The sequence below is a fragment of the Rutidosis leptorrhynchoides genome, chromosome 6, assembly GCF_046630445.1.
Source record: "Rutidosis leptorrhynchoides isolate AG116_Rl617_1_P2 chromosome 6, CSIRO_AGI_Rlap_v1, whole genome shotgun sequence".
NCBI classification, from domain to species: Eukaryota; Viridiplantae; Streptophyta; class Magnoliopsida; order Asterales; family Asteraceae; genus Rutidosis; species Rutidosis leptorrhynchoides.
Window position 1 is genome coordinate 373,783,997 of NC_092338.1, and position 15,637 is coordinate 373,799,633.

A 15,637-nucleotide genomic window follows, 5' to 3' on the forward strand; every position below is an offset into this window, starting at 1 on the left:
TCCCTAAACCAGTTCGAGTCCCTCAGATTCCGATAGCTATTCCGATAGTTATTCCGACAGCTATTCCGACATAGATGTTCACCTAAGCTCCGAAAACAGCGTCATCGGCATGAATCAACCAATCAGCCATTATCAATTCATCTGATGGGTTTGTAGTCGACTTAATTAATGGAAATGCGTAAAAGGCAATCCCTTCCCCCAACCGAATTCACCTCTTGACAATGAACCTGAAGCGTTTACCCGCGAACCTATTCGAGACACCATTTTCAGTCTCATTTCCGGGGTAATTTGACAAGATTATATCCTATCCACAATTCTGAACCTTATTCATCCGCTCGTTCCGACCAACAATCATCCTGGAGTAATAAGTCAACAAACTTCGCGCTCGAATAATCAATTCGGAGAATATGGTGCAAAATGTACCAGCTTCAGCAACATCACCGGCACCAATAGTACAATCAATAACAGCACCAGTACCATCAACAATCCATGCTTCAATATCATCATCTGTACTTTGAGTATGATCTTCGTTCGACATGTCGAATATGTAATCTCTAAAGTTTTAAAGATTATTTATTCTAGTTCCAACCGAAAAGCAAATGAGTTTAATATTATATTAACTCATTAAATCCATGAATACATCTGAAGAAAATATATATGTATATATGTTTTCATAAGGATTGTAATTAAAAATTCTCTTGTACAAACTGTTAATGGTGAAAATATTTTAATGGGTAGGTAATACCCGAGGACTATTTAAATTTCACATTAATAAGTTACATTGTACGTTCTTTGAATCTGTTTCAACAAGTCATATACTATCCTACTTACATCCACCGATATACAAATCCGTTCACCACAGAATAACCATATTCATCCAATTACATATTTGGATTTTGATCTATCAGAATCCATCAAGTGGCATAACGAAGAAATAATGGACGCAATAAAAATTGATTAGAAACAGATTAATTAACAATATGAAATTCTATTAAGAATCCACGCTAACAAAATCCTAGCTAACTGTTCCTAGCTAACTGTTAATTCCGTATTACCATTTAATTATCGCAATTTATTTATCGCAGTTTATTTATCGCAATTTACATTCTCGTAATTTTATTTATCATCATTTAATTTCTGTTATTTACTTTACGCACTTTATTTATCGTTATTTAATTTCTGTTATTTATTTTACGCACTTTAAATATCGGGACACGTATACAAGGTTTTGACATATCATATCGACGCATATATATATATTATTTGGAATCACCATAGACACTCTATATGCAGTAATGATCGAGTTCTCTATACAGGGTTGAGGTTGATTCTCAAATAATATATATACTTTGAGTTGTGATCGAGTCTGAGACATGTACACGGGTCACGATATTTATTAATTAATTCGAATATTATATATTAAACTATATATGAATTACTGGACTATTACTGTGGACTACCAACACTGGACAATTAAAATGAATTAAAATATTGATTATAACATATGAAACTAAATATTTCTTCAAGTTGCCACTTGATCTCATTTTAAACTTCATTTGTATCTTGACGATTTCAATCTGCGTTCAAACCTTTCATGATTCTTGAAAACATTTCAATCGAGAGGATGAACCAATCGCACATCATTTACGGAAGGAAAGAGTGATGCATATAGCTATGCACCTAAAAATACTCGGAACCTGAGTAAACGTTTAACATGTATCTGTGTTAGATCCTTTAGCATTATTATTACCCAAAATAACTTCACAATCCCTTTTCAAGGTAGCCAATTTTGTCACAGCTCCAGCAAATCAACTTCGACTTTTTCATTCGAAGTAGCCTTACTATAATCCTGATATATATGATCACCCTTTTGATACCGGAGAATTCTTTTATATTCCACCATGTTATCAGTAGACATACCAGCAACCTCGTTACTTCTTGGCTTAAATCTCTCTGACAAATCATTAAATTTATTCATTGAAACCCTATCATATACTCATCCGCATCGGGTAATAAGAACTGCCATACCAATTACCGGGAATCAGCAATTAGTACTTTGAAAACTCACAGCATATCTACATCAACAGATATATGTATGACATTTATCTCTTAGAATTATGATCTCTCCTTCTGGAATTCTGAAAACCACTCAGTCACAAATCATCGAAAGTTTGACAACCGTAAACGACCATAATCATCGAAAGTTTGACGATAAAGAATAGTATGTTGGAAAAGCTCAGAAAAGTTGGAATTGGAAAACGAATTGAGCTAAACACGAAGGAGATCGAGGACAAATACAAGAACCATACCATATATTCAAAGAATCCAGGTAATTCTGGATCCGATGAAACCTTCAAAGAATATCTTGCTCCGAAGTCATGTTAAAATCTTGCGAAAAATCTTTCTCTATCAACCATCGAACTTAGAAATTCCAAAATATCATCATCCATATCTTCGATATTTCTGAGGATATTTTCATAAATATTCTCGTCCGAAATTATATACCTCTTCGTGCTTCCTGTGTATCATTATATTGGAAACATTCAATAGAAAAATTTAGTACCGAAAAGCAGATTATGCGAAACTATGAAGAAAGCCGTGGACAAATCACAAAGAATAAGTTTGACTTCAAAAAAAATCCAAATGATTCAATGTCTGCTAAAGTTTTTAGTGAATATCTTGCTCCTTACTCTAAACCCTTGCGGACAGTAGTTTTTATCATACTCTGATTTTAGATATTCTGAGATATTATCGTATCTTTCATTATAAATATCCTCGATATTTCTGAATATATTTTCATAACTAATCTTATCTGAAATCATTACTCTCTTCGTACTATCAGTGTTACATCATATAGAAACTGTTAGTTTCTATATTCTGTAAACCTTCAAGTTTAAACTATGAATGATTTTGAAGTAATGTTGGGAACTGATGCATGAATTAGTATAATATAATGACACTTGATCAACGTGATTATATTACAGTAAGTCATGCTGAGTTTCTAAATGGAACATGATGATTCACAGATTATAACGTCATCATGTGTCATGTTACATAGCTCTTTCATTCTAATTAACTTCTGAACACATCAAGAAAACATATTCTTGATAGTTCTATTCTCAGTGATTCTGGTAATTTGACAAATTAAATCGTACTATTTCGTTCTTTCTTGCTTAGAACATTAAGTTCATTCGGAACTCCATACCTATAAATTCTGGACCAATACTTGCGAAAAGAAAACAAAAGCATGAAGCTCCGAAATTAAAAGGAGGTATAAATCGCAGCAAATAAGAGAGAGCATTAACTGTGGATGACAATGATTATAGGGGACAGAAGCAGGGACACCAAAATTTAAGAGAAAATATAAAGCCCAATAACAACATGGAGATTATAAACCGTGGATATTAATACGAATAGCAATATAAAAACACGATAGAATTAAGAATAGTAACATCCCAAGGTAATAGCAGAAGTAAACAGATTCTTCTGGTGGGAGATTAAAAAGAAGGATAACAGAAATAATAATTAGAAAAATATCAGGGTTTAGAATTGGATTAAGCACTATCATAATCTTTTGAGTATGGGAATTGAGTATAGGAATGGTGAGAATAATGGAACGGAAGAGTTAAATTTATAATGGAAGTAACAAACAGAGTAATCGAGGCAGATCATCGCATTTAAGTAAAGAAATCCTAATTTCCTTAAATCTCGAAGAATAAGATCTTATAGATTTCCAAAATTTTCTTTTAAATCCCTTGAATTCCAGAATTCGACCAAGATAACGTCGAAAGTTAAGTCGCACCTTATTTTCTAAATTCAACTCCGATTCTGTCAAAAGTTAAGATAAATCTTTACTTTCCTCATTTCACTTTTTGTGATAGATTCATCCATACTCTTCGAATGATCGAATTATCGTATCCATATTACTCAATAGTAATAAAACTCTGTTTATCAGCTCATATTCGTCAGGAAAACATTCTGATTGTTAGCCATGACCATCCCATTCAAATTTCGGGACGAAATTTCTTTAACGGGTAGGTACTGTGACGACCCGGAAATTTCCGATCAAATTTAAAAACTAATCTTATATGGTTTCGACATGATAAGCATAGTCTGTTAAACTAAATCTTAAAAATCTTGAACTGTTTCAGATATCTATTTGAACTTTGGCTATTCCCGACGATTCACGAACGATTAATTGTAAATATACATATATATTTATACATACAAATGTAAGTACATATAATAATTGAATATAATAAAATATAGTTGAAACATCAAGAAAATAATTATGTAAAATAATTTACAAGTTGAATATAGTTGTTAGATTAATATCATTAACAATACTTTCATTATAAATGATAATAATAATATTTGTACTATTAATATTAATATTGTTAATATCAAATATATATGTATGTAGATGTAAAACTGGGTATATACAGGTGTTATTAATATTAGTGATATTATTATCATTTTTATTTATATTATTATTATTATTATTATTATTATTAGTTTTATTATGATTAATAAAATTAAAATTTATATTTAATACTAATGTTTATATAATTATTATTATCTAGTTTCTTTATATAATTAATTTACAAATATACATATATATCGAAAAATATGGATACAGTACCAATATATACATAAATACACACATATATCAGATAAATAAATGAATAAAAATAGTTACATATAAAATATAGATATAATAAAATGCGTAATCCTTTATCTATCACAATCAATCTACTTTAGTTTCTGCTCATGATTGGTACGATATCTACTCTATATTGAATTCACATCAACTAGGAAACAAATTTTGTTAAAGGTCATTCTCCACTTTAATTTTTTTTTGTCTGCTCTTCCTTGGCTCAACTTAGATGCCGAATTCATAAACCATGATAAAACAATAAAAAAAAACTACTAAAACATCTATAATCAACAAGTCATTCTCATTATTTTTGCTGCCATACAACTCCCACTAGTTTTCTGTTTATGCTGGACAAAACGAACACCAGCAGCAGCCACTGTACAGCTGCAAACAAACACCACCAACTGGTTACATTGCTGCTACAGCTACACTTCCTGTCTATATTCAGCTAGTAACCGAGACCCAAGAACTCCTCAAACAAACCCACATACCATTCTCACTAAACACTACCTGCTGCTACTGCTTTCCTTGTTTAAATAAACGAAAACAGGCATCCCCTATTGTCATGAACTGCTATTTGGCCAAGCACCACCAATTGAACACAATATTCTGTTGCAAATCAACTTCTAACTACAACTTTGTTGCTCATTATTCAAACACCATCAACGGTAAATACATAATCATCTATATATCAACAACTGTACCTCTCAATACCCTAAACACATGAACAAATCAAAGTACTGTTATACTCCTTACTCAAACAATACCAAAATCCAACTCATTTGGCTGCTTGTTACCTGTTACTGCCACTATCCACCATGTTCCTGTTAAACCTGCAACATAATCGAACACTTTTCAACTATTGTGGTACGTTTTCAGTTTTTGATGGGATTAAAACATCAACCACCTATAATCACTGCCATTTATATATATATATATATATATATATATATATATATATATATATATATATATATATATATACATCATCATTAACAATAACTGACAATAACTAGATAATCATAATCACCTTCAATTTGTAATTAACTAATGATATTTGTCTTTGAACCGGAACGAATGAGAAAGAATTAAGATCATTATTGTGTTACACTAAATCGAAACCGTCGAGGACACCATCTATTACAGTTTAGGATTAATCCTTTTAGAAAAAAAAATACCAAAATTGTAGAAAGATTAAAATAATTTAGGAAAATATAATAAACCGATTACCTAATTCATCAATTAAGAATCGAATGATTGATCGATGGATGAAGGTTGATGTTCAACGTTGATGACAAAGACGGATGACGATGTTGAACGAGGATAAAGACAAATCAATAATCTGCTATCCATGATGGAAGTTGCTGTATTGATCTGCTAACGATGAAGAGGGTTATTGATCGAATATACGATGGTGATTATTTTTTTTTGTGAAATACACTGATTGATCTCGATTAAATTGGGGAAGAACTGAGAACACACGCGTACATATAAATTAGGTATAATTATTATAATTATAATTATTATTATTAGATTATTCTAATTCTTTTTATTATAATTATTAATTATTATTATTACTTATTATTATTATTATTATTATTATTATTATTATTATTATTATTATTATTATTATTATTATCATTAACATTAAAATTAACAATTTAATTAAAAGTAGTACAATCATTAGAATTATTGTTGTTATTATTATTATTATTATTATTATATTATCATTATCAATAATATTATTATTATTACAGTATTATTATTATTACTACAAACATAATAACATTATTTACCTAAATATTTACATGTAACAAATTTTGATTTAACAATATAATTATATAGATATATATGTATAAATAATAATATACAAAATAAATATATATAACCTTTGAAATAACAAATATATTACTAAATTAAATAAGTATTATATATAAACTAGTTGATTATTATTACATATATGTGTTAATATATTTACTTGATATAGGTTCGTGAATCCGTGGTCAACCCTACATTTGTTAAATGTCGTCATATGTATTTTTACTACAAAATACATTATGGTGAGTTTCATTTACTCCCTTTTACTCTTTACATTTTTGAGACTGAGAATACATGCGCTGTTTTTTTAACTGTTTTACGAAATAGACACAAGTAATTGAAATTACATTATATGGTTGAATGATCGAAATCGAATATGCCCCTTATACAGTCTGGTAATCTAAGAATTAGGGAACAGACACCCTAATTGACGCGAACTCTAAAGATAGATCTATCGAGCCCAACAAGCCCCATCCAAAGTACCGGATGCTTTAGTACTTCGAAATTTATATCATGTCCGAAGGAGGATCCCGGAATGATGGGGATATTCTTATATGCATATTGTTAATGTCGGTTACCAGGTGTTCAATCCATATGAATGATATTTTTGTCTCTATGTATGGGACGTATGTTTATGAGAATTGGAAATATGAAATCTTGTGGTCTATTAAAATTATGAAATGATTATTTATGCTAAACTAATGAACTCACCAACCTTTTGGTTGACACTTGAAAGCATGTTTATTCTCAGGTATGAAAGAAATCTTCCGCTGTGCATTTGCTCATTTTAGAGATATTACTTGGAGTCATTCATGACATATTTCAAAAGACGTTGCATTCGAGTCATTGTGTTCATCAAGATTATTATTAAGCCAATTATAGTTGGATATATTATGAAATGGCATGCATGTCTGTCAACTTCAGATGTAATGAAAGATTGTCTTTTCAAAACGAATGCAATGTTTGTAAAATGTATCATATAGAGGTCAAGTACCTCGCGATGTAATCAACTGTTGGGAATCGTTTATAATCGATATGGACTTCGTCCGGATGGATTAGGACGGGTCCTTTCAATACTGAACACTTGACATAGCAATATTTGCTGTCTATACATAAACAAACTTGTGCTGGCTGCACATAACTTTTTAGTGCAAATAAATTACAGTTTTGTCATAATGAAATCTTTAATTATTTTGGGGACTCAACACACAGTCTATTCATAAGCATGGCACTGGGCATTACACTTGTCACTGTATAACCATATCCATAAGGATAGTCCCACTCAACTGGAAGCTCAAGTATTCAGTAGTCTTATTTCACCAGGTTTCACCTTTTTCTTTATCACATGAGAACACCAAATTCCCAGTTAGTACACTTTTCAATCACCTCTACACGTCTAAACAGACAAACAGTAGCACAAAAAATGGGTAAGAATTTCACTTGACCCAATAATCCAACCCTGTCACTCGCACAACTAAGCCCTCACTTGCATGGATGAGGTCTCATTCGTGCGGATGATATCTCGTTCGTGCGGATGACAATTCAAACAGACTCGCACGTTTGACTATTTCACTCGCACGGATGACATCTCACTCGCACGAGTGACGTACAAGTTCACTCGCATGACTAACAATCTCACTCGTGTGGATGATAGTCTCAATCGCATGAGTGACTCCCTCACTCGCACGAGAATTTATCTCACTCCTGCGAAGCAGCACGAACACCAGCAGACATGCATTTTAGAGTTTTTTTACACCTAAATCTTGATTTTTTGCAGTTTTGGCTCGATTCAATCACAAACACATTCAAGGCATGAATCAAGCATCAAAAGCTCACTTTCACAAAACCCACATAAAACACAATTTAATCCATTAAAATCTGAGATGGTTATCTTGTTTTAATTCTTGAAACTAGTAGAATCAGATACATAAAGTCATAATCTATTAACTACACTTTTTTATTTTAAAGATTAACGAGTAAGAGAGTGTTTAGGGTTAAGATTAGCCAAAAATGGCAAGTAAAGGCACGAAATGGATACTTATTTGATTTGGGGTTTCTTCGTTATGAGGAAACCTCACTCCCCAATTCACACGAGTATTTATCAATTATCTGGAAGACAATTTACCTCATTAAGTGGTCCCAACGATGTCCAATTTACATAAAGAAATATGTTATGTGACATTTGTCACAAAACACACTTTATCCCATACACAAATAATTATAAAACGCATAATTATATAATCACTTATATAAACACCCAAAAGCAAATGGATCATTACAACTAGGCCTAAATTGAGGTTGTTACATGTATAATTGATTATTAGTTTGTTGTTACGAGTAAATTTTAATATTTAATATTAATATTAATATGACTTCTCTTTATTATATGATAGGGGAATGACTGTTTACATCTTACAACTGACACATTCATTTATGTGAGATTGAGTTTTGTTGTTGTAATATTAATATGAATATTAATTTAATTATTAAATTAATTAAATATAAATATGAGTTAATTACACTGATGGTCCATGTGGTCTTGGTTAAATTACGTCGCTAGTACCTAACTCTTAAAAATTATATGCTTCGTCCCTCTGGTTTTAAGTCCAAATGGCGGTGGTCCTTGTGGTCTTGGTTAAATTACATTGCTAGTCCCTAACTCTTGAAATTTATATGCTTCATCCCTGTGGTTTTAAGTCCAAACGGCGGTGGTCCCTGTAGTCTTTGTTAAATTACGTCGCTAGTCCATAACTCTTAAAAATCAAATTCTTCGTCCCGGTAGTTTTAAGTCCAAACGGCGGTGAAAGTTTAAGTTTCTTAATATATGGAACTGAATTGAATGAAATATGATTGAATTCCAATTTATAAAATAATCAAAAAGTATCATAAAAAAAATTATTTTTCCAATATTTGTTTTCATTTTCAAACTTGCAATTCCAATGGAAGTTTTTAGATTTGCGCATCGAAAACGCACGTTGAACACACGTTGCAAAAACACGCTATAAAAGCGCGCGTCGAAAGCGAGTTGCAAAAAGCGTGTTGAAAAAGAGAGTCGAAATGTACGTAAAATATAAACGTAAATATTTGAGAATGTTTAGATTTTTCATAGATTCAACGTTGAATGATAGAATGAATATTAGGAATCTCAAAATTTCAAATAATTTAATTTCTTCCTAAATATAGCAACCAAACGGAACGATATAATGAATTTGATTCCAATTCCATCAAATTCCATTAGAATTCCATGACATGGCCTATGATAATAGAAAACTCTAATTGTCTTGTTAAATATTTTGTGTACTTTTCAACAGATAAAACGAAACAAAAACGAAGACTGGACCTTTGCTTACAAGTTACAACAATGCTTTAAAATTTGTGATGTAACAACTTAAATATATTTAACCTAAATTATTATTCTATTTTGTAATATATTATAAGAAAGCCAGACAAAGCCTACAAGTACACATATTATTAGCATTATCACAATCATTCATGTAGAATTATAAAAATCGGTCGTTATATTGCATTTATATAAGATTAGAAGATGAAGCACATGATGTTTTAGTTCAGGTCCAAGTGAGCAGGCCAAGCAAGTTGGTTAGCGAGTCAAAGGAGTAAAAACTTCGATAGGTCAAAATAGGGTAGCAAGGGTAGCAAAACAGAGTAAAAATTTCAGGTAAAAACTAAGTAGCAAAATTTTTTAAAACCACAGGGACCACCGTCGTTTGAACTTAAAACCACAGGGACGAAGCATATAATTCTTAAGACTTAGGGACTAATGTAACATCCCGCCTTTTTTCGTTAATTCATTTTAACGCCCGTTTTTTTTTTGGTTGTAATATCTTTCGTTATCTAAATTTGTACCTTCCGTTAACTATCGTTCTTAATATTTCCGTTATTTAATCTTAACATCTCCCGTTTACTCTCGCGTATTTAAAATAATTCGTTTGGTTAATTCAGGCACCTGCTTTCAAACTCGAGGGACTAAGGTTGCCAAAGGACCAAAGTGGAAACTAGGTCAAAGGGTCAAACTCTCCTCCCCACCACTCATTCCATTTTCTTTTTCTTTTCCATTTTTCTCCCATTTACTACTTCCATCTTTCACCATTTTCATCTTCAACAAAGATTCATCATCTAAATCCAAATCAAGAAGCTAACATCAAAACAAATCGTACTTTTAAAATCCCCTCTTCATCCTCTACGTTTTGGTACCAATTTCACTACTTGGGGTAAAGTTTCTAAAAACTCTAGATTTCTCTAATTCGATTTATAGACTTGATATGGTGTTAGTTAGTGTCTATGGCTCAAGTCTAACATGAATATGTGTCTGGTTTGCTCGATTTGTTTGTTTTGAGTAACTAGCTTGAATATGAAAAATGAGTTAGTTTAATCTTTGATTTTGGTTGATTAAATGTTGTTAGATGTTAAACCTTATGTGTTAAAAGTGATACTAGCATCATTAGCTTCGTTTTGGTATGTTGGATGACATGAAAACCTTACATTAACATGATTAGTGATTTTATGATTTTTGGTTAGGGTTTGGTAGCCTTGAATGTGAATTTTGATGCATTAAATGCTTTGCAATATTGTTTGTAAGTGTTTAGTAGTATTGTATGCGTAATTACCTACGAAACGGTGTATTATATGTGGGTATTAAGTTCCTGAATCATCTTATGCGTTTTATGAACTTGAAACTTTGATAACGAGCTTTAAATGATCATTCGACGGGAATTCGGTTATTAAAAATGATGTTTTTGTTTGATGAAATGTGTTTAGTTGTATTCTTCATTAAATTATCATTCCAACGATATAAGAAATATGTTTTGAATGTTTTCGGTTCATGATTTATGTTAGATTGAAGTTTGGTTCGTGCATATAACAAATTCAGCAAACAGCTCCTGAAAATACCCACTTCGAGATCGCAAGGTTTGAGCCGCGGTCACGAGATGCTGAAAAAGCCCACTTCGCGGTCGCGAGGTTTGGGCTCGCGGTCGCGAGATTCTCCCTGACCAAAGCTATTTTGTAATTTTTCCAATTTCGTTCCCGCTTGCTCGCAACTCCGTTTAACATGAAATTTTGCCAACATGCTTATATATGACTACGTTTTTATGTGTAACGGTCGGAAACCTGACCCGACCCCGTTGACTTTGACTTTGATTTTGACCAAGTTTGACTTTTAGTCAAACTTAACCAAACACTTATGCAATCGTTCTAACATGCTTTTATACTTATATCTTGCATGAAACTTGACAATTTGACTCACATGCTATATTAATCGAGTCGTAACGAGCCATAGGACTAAGTGATCACATTTTGACCGACATTGTGTCGTAACCGGTAATTGATACAACTTATTTGTTTAGGTCAAGGCTAAGCAACTTTCATTGCACAACATTTAATTACAAGTACTTTGGCATGCAACCACGGTGAGATCATAGTCCCACTTTTACTCTTTTATACTTATATTTGGGATGAGAAAACATAAACGTTTCGTTTTACAAAGTGAACACAAGTACGAAAACAAATATTCTACGTACGAGTTAGAACAAAAATGCCTCAATTCGATTATCATTAGTTACACTTGCCTGGTGTAAGTGAGAACTTATATTGTATGGCCATATAGGTTTGACAAACCCTCATTCGGACAGTTCGCTACCGTTATGCGGATGAAATATATTTTCGAGAATCAGTGTATGTTCTAACACTATGTGATGGGGTAACGTTAGTTAAGCCTTGATAATTGGGTGCTCGTGATAACAATTTTAGAATGGTTTACTATTATTTCAACGTTATAAATCTTGCGGTTCAACTTACTTACTCACTTACTAAACCTATGATTTCACCAACATTTTCGTTGACAGATTTTCTATGTTTTTCTCAGGACTTTGAATGCTAAGTGATACATGATTCCGTACTCTACTTTGATTACTTGCTTGGGGTCAACCATGCATGCATTAGGCTAGGGATAGCACCTTTGGATTTAAACTTAAAGCATATCTACTTACGCTATTTATAGCAACCGTGATTTTCAACTAATTATGTCGCAAGTTATTTCAATTATAATTTATTACTTTTGTAAACTTAAACTTGTTGTCGAACCGTTTGGTAAACTAAACTTTGTAAGTCTTGTACGTTTCAAATGAATGCGACATAATTTTGGTCAAACGCGTCTCATATAAGGACTATGACTACGTAACGGGACCTAAGTTAATGACGCCGTCAATGACGTTTTTGCCGGGTCGTTACAGATGGTATCAGAGCATTGGTTGTAGGGATCTAGGATATGCATTAGTGTGTCTGACATAGTCGTTAGGACGCATTAGTGAATCTAGACTACAACCGGATAGTTAACCATTGCATTATTACCTGCATTTGCTATAGATAGCACTTACTTGACTACTTGTGCATTTATACTTGAATCTTCTTAGGTGAACTCCTTAATGGTACCAAATTTTCATCATACGAACTCGTATTCTGCCACTTTCTGGTAACACACGTAAATTCGAGATTCATACACGTAAGGATGACAACGACTTCATTAGTTACACTAGTTCGGGAACTCTGTCTCCTCGGTTGTTATTCGCCACCGTCTCAGCTTACTATCCACGAGCGCTGTGAAGTTTCCACCACCATGACAATCACTAACCTCTACTGATGTTACACCGGTGTTCTTCACTATCTACCACTTTTTGTTACTACCATCACTACTCTCGGTGATTATCGTTATCAATATTTATCACTACAGTTGCGTACCACTCGTTATCATAATTCGTTACTCTTTTCGTACCTAAGGACATTATTGTTTGACTTGAACCGTATTGACGTGAAGAATCATTTATACACTTCCCTCGGGAAACGCTTCTTCAGAGTTGCACTAATTCTTTCGATTCGATACGAGTCACGTTAGAGACGTCGTTACACTTTGTTCATTTTAAAACTTCACGATTACACGAACTTAGTTCTATGGAGTGATGTGAGAATGGAGGCATGAGTTAGCATAATATAACGATACTCGATCAACGTGGTTATATTATGGTAAGTCATACCAAAGTTCTAATGACTCGTGATGGTGATTGGACTCGATCAACCTAATCACCACCATGTGCCATGTACATGACTTCATTTTTCTTGTTGGATATCCGAAACCTCCGAGAATATTGATAACAACCATACCAGGGACACATCTTCGATTATTGTCGAACCATACTTATGATTCCTAATGAATGGCAAATTCTTTCAACTTCAAACATATGTTGCATGTGTATACTATCTCGTTTTCGCACAATTTTATCGACGAACCACAATATGCTTGTTATGCTCACACTGAGGCGGAAACTTCTCTCATTACACTCATACTTCCGTTTAAGGAAATCTTTTATCTAAATTCTCAATGGAGAGATAGACTCTTCACGTTATACTAGTATTTACCACGAGGGTGAGTAGTCCTAACGAACGTTTTCAAATCTCGATAAGAAACTTGTTCTAACAAACGTTTCCAATTCCTAGTAAACTTGTTCAAATATACCTTAAAGAAATGTACCTCGTTTCGGATCGAGATACTCGATTCACTTCTAAATCTTGGGGTGACTTACAAAAGGCCTTGGGACCACGTTTAGACATGAGTACCGCGTATCATCCACAAACCGACGAACCAAGCAAACATACGATTCAAACCTTGGAAAAACATATCACGAACTTGTATTGTTGCCTTTAATTGATTCCTCTTACAACGATAGTTATCATTCGAGTATTAACACCACACCTTTCGAAAACTCATATAGCCACAATTGTCGTTTTCTAAATTTTTGAACCGAAGTAGGCGACAAGCAAACCACCGGACCCGAAATCATTCATGAAATGACCGTTAAAATCGTTCAAATTCAAGAAAGGCTCAAGACGGCCCGTAATCGCCACTACGCCTATGTTAGACGTAAACCTTTCGAATTCCAAGTGGGTAACCACGAAATGTTAAAAGTGGCACCTTAGAAAGGTGTAATCCGTTTCAGGAAACGTAGAAAGCTAAATCAGCGATATTTTGATCCTTTGGAAATCTTGGGGCGCATTGAACCCGTTGCTTACCATTTCGAACTCCCAACTCGATCGAATTCTGTTCATCCTACATTCCATGTATCAAACTTAAAGAAGTGTCTTGCGAAACAAGAACTTGTTATCCTTTTGATGAACTTTCTATCAATGACAAACTTCCCTTCCTAGGAAAACCGGTTGAAATTATGGATCGCGAAATCAAACCATGAAACAACGTAAAAACACCGATTGTCAAAGTTCGTGAGAATGCCAAAAGAAGTACCCTTACTTATACGTAGAATTGGCAACGCAAGGTCACGAGGAAGGAACAACAACTACTACTTTCAACCAAATTTCGGGACAAAATTTCTTTTAAGGTGTAGGTAATGTAACATCCCGCCTTTTTCCGTTAATTCATTTTAACACCCGTCTTTTTTTTGTAATATCTTTCGTTATCTAAATTCGTACCTTCCGTTAACTAACGTTCTTAATATTTTCGTTATTTAATCTTAACATCTCCCGTTTACTCTCGCGTATTTAAAATAATTTGTTTGGTTAATTCACGCACCCGCTTTCAAACTCGAGGGACTAAGGTTGCCAAAGGACCAAAGTGGCAACTAGGTCAAAGGGTCAAACTCTTCTCCCCACCACTCATTCCATTTTCTTTTTCTTTTCCATTTTTCTCTCATTTACTACTTCCATCTTTCACCATTTTCATCTTCAACAAAGATTCATCATCTAAATCCAAATCAAGAAGCTAACATCAAAACAAATCATACTTTTAGAATCCTCTCTTCATCCTCTACGTTTTGGTACCAATTTCACTACTTTGGGTAAAGTTTCTAAAAACTCTAGATTTCTCTAATTCGATTTATAGACTTGAAATGGTGTTAGTTAGTGTCTATGGCTCAAGTCTAACATGAATATGTGTTTGGTTTGCTCGATTTGTTTGTTTTGAGTAACTAGCTTGAATATGAAAAATGAGTTAGTTTAATCTTTGATTTTGATTGATTAAATGTTGTTAGATGTTAAACCTTATGTTTTAAAAGTGATACTAGCATCATTAGCTTCGTTTTGGTATGTTGGATGACATGAAAACCTTACATTAACATGATTAGTGATTTTATGATTTTTGGT